Below are 3,314 nucleotides of genomic sequence, written 5' to 3'. Positions count from 1 at the left end.
CGGCACTTAACAGCAACAACAACTAGGAATATTAAAAATATGATATAAATACTCAAAATTTGTTGCTCTTCTATACTTTCACAATTAACATATAAAACATTAAGAAGGAACAAAAACTAGATATTAAGGAATATATGTAACAAGAAAGTAAAAATATGTATGTGGAAAATCTTTATCAACTGTTTAAAGGACATAATAAAAGTCTGAATAAATAAGAAAAAAATATAATGTCATATGATATTTCTCATGTCATTTATGGAAAAAGATAATATCTTAAAAGCTATATTATTTATAAAATGAATATATAAATCCAGTACAATTCTCATTAGCATCTCAAGAGTCATCTGAAAGTGCATAAACTGATTAATGTTCACAGTAAATAATAAATGCCTTAGGGAAAGAAAATGAATTTATGAAGACAAAAATTGAGGAAAGACTTGCTTATCAAATATTGGAACATCATATACTTCATCAAATCAATATGGCATTAATAAGAGAATAGACAATAGCTCAGACAAATAAATAAGAATTGAGACAAATTCTTTACGTAAAAAAAAGCATACATATGTAAAAGTGTGGATGTAAGGAAAGGAAAAACTGCCGAGACTTGTTTTCTGAAGGAAATAAAAATAAATTCCACTTCATATCTTATAAAAAAGAATAAATATCAAATAGGTGTAAAACATAAATGCAAAAAGTAATTTAATGAAAAGTAAATTTCCTCCCAGAAAATCTAACTCCCTATATGTAGTCAAGAGATAATAGAGCTCTTCTTGAATAAAACTCCATACTCCAGAAATTATAAAAGAATAAAATTATCTTTTTAAAATATAACTCTAGTTATGCTTATGTCTATGTCTATGTTTACATCCATAATACATGAAAATTATGAACTTAAAATAAAAAACTGTTAATATGTAAAATAAATTAATGTAAGAACATTTTTATTATTTCTTAATGCCAGAAGATCAATTTCAGTCATATAATAGTACCCTTACAAACTGACAAACACATAAAATACAACAATGCACAGAACACCTGAATTAGCAAGTATAAAAAATCCACCAATATCTGAATTAATGCTCAAATGCACTAGCAATCAAACAATTGTCAAAAATTGTACAGTAGTAAAAGATCCTGGTGCTGATGTCAGGAAAAAAGCTATTACATTCAATGCAGTAAGAAATGTAAAAGTTATAGATTTCATAAAAAAATTTAAATGATCTATACTGCAACTCAGAAATTTCATTTCTGCAAATTTATTCAATAGAAAGTTAAGTATTAAGTTGAAAAGATTGAAATATTAAGTGCTTTCACAAAAAAAAAAAGAAAAAAGAAAAAGAGCAAGAGAAAGGGAGAAAAGTAAGAAGAAATGAATATGTAATATGGTATAAGTTTTCTAAAACTGGAACAAAAGTTATATATATGGGTAAATAAGTATGTGTCTTAATGTAATGGGAGCCTACATTAGGAGTAGATGAAAATTATTGGTACTGATAAAAGGGATGGAAGTAATATCTTCCAAAAAAATGTAACAGCATGCAGATCATGACTCCATTTACAGTATCTGCAAATTATACAACTACAGTGGCACACCATTCCCATAGAATTCAAGGAAGGTGGCATTCTCACATAAAATACATGTTTCTGAGCATACGGATGTGTGTATATACATGCTGAAAAGCACAGATGGATAATCAAAAAGTTAATATTGGTTATCTTTTTCCCAGGGGTGGAGACTCTGAATGAAAAACCAAACTAGCTGCCATCAACTCAACTTTGACCCATACCTACTCCTTGTGTGCAGTGTAGAACTGCTCCAAAGTTTTCAAGGCTGTGACCATTCAGAAACAAATCACTTGGCCTTTCTTTCAGGCTGATTCCATGTGGCTTTGAACCACCAGTATTAGTAGTCAAACACTTAACTGTTTGCTCCAACATGGACTCGTAGGTGATTCCAAAACCAAAAACCAAAAACTAACTCACTGCTGTGGAGTCGGATCCAACTCATGGCAACCCCTCCTTGGGTTTCCAAGTAGCAAAATGTCTAAGGCACTTGACTGCTAAACAGAAGTCTGGTGCTTCAAACCCACCAGCCACTCCTTAGAAGGAAAGTTGGGCAATCTACTTCCATAATGATACTGCCTCAGAAACCCAAGGAGGGATTGCTATGAGTTGGGTCTGACTCGATGGCAAATAACAACAAGAATTACTATGGAAGTACATTACCCAACCTTCCTTCCAAGGAATGGCTGGTGAATTTGAACCACCAGGCTTCTGGTTAGCAGTCAAATGCCTTAGGCACTATGTCACCAGAGCTCCTAAGTGGTCTTTATTTTTTCCTTTACATGTTGTTGTTGTTAGGTGCCATGGAGTAGTTTCTGACTCATAGCGACCCCATGCACAGCAGAACGAAACATTGCTCGATCCCGCACCAGCTCCATGATCCCTGCTATACTTGAGCCCATCATCGCAGCGACCATGTCAATCCATCTCGTTGAAGGCCTCCCCCTCTTTCGTCGACCCTCCACCCTACCAAGCATGACATCCTTCTCCAGGGAATGGTCCCTTCTTACAACATGACCAAAATAGGTGAGACAAAGTCTGGCCTTTCTCACTTCCAAGGTGCATTTTGAGTGCACTTCCTCCAGAACAGATCTGTTAGTTCTTTTAGTAGTCCATGGTACTTTCACCATTCTTCACCAGCACCACAACTCAAAAGCATCAACTCTTCTTTGGTCTTCCTTATTCATTGTCCAGCTCTCACATGCATATGAGGTGATTGGAAATATCATGGCTTGTGTCAAGAGCACCTTAGTCTTCAAGGAGATATCCTTGCTCCTCAGCACTTGAAACAGTTCCTTCGCAATTAACCTTCCCAATGCTACACGTCATCTAATATCCTGACTGCTGCGATTGTAGAATGAACAACGTTAATTTTTTGACGACCTCAATCTTCTCTTCATTTATTGTGATGCTGCTCATTGGTCCAATTTAGAGGATTTTTGTTTTCTTCATATTGAGACGTAATCCATATTGCAGACAGTATTCTTCAAACTTCATCAGTAAGTACCTCAAGTCACCCTCACTTTCAGCAAGCAAAGTTGCATCGTCTGCATATCTCAGATTGTTAATGATTCTTCATCCAATCCTGATGCCACATTTTTCTTCATATAGTCCAGTTCTTGGATTATTTGCTCAGCATATAGAATGAATAAGTGTGGGGAAAGGATACAACCCTGAAACACTCTCTTCTTGATTTTCAACCATGTAGTATCCCCTTGTTCCGTTCGAACGACAGCCTCCTGGTCAAG

Source organism: Orycteropus afer, unplaced genomic scaffold, assembly GCF_000298275.1.
Source record: "Orycteropus afer afer isolate SDZICR_OR568_19922 unplaced genomic scaffold, OryAfe1.0 scaffold00060, whole genome shotgun sequence".
NCBI classification, from domain to species: domain Eukaryota; kingdom Metazoa; phylum Chordata; class Mammalia; order Tubulidentata; family Orycteropodidae; genus Orycteropus; species Orycteropus afer.
This window is presented reverse-complemented; position numbering follows the sequence as displayed.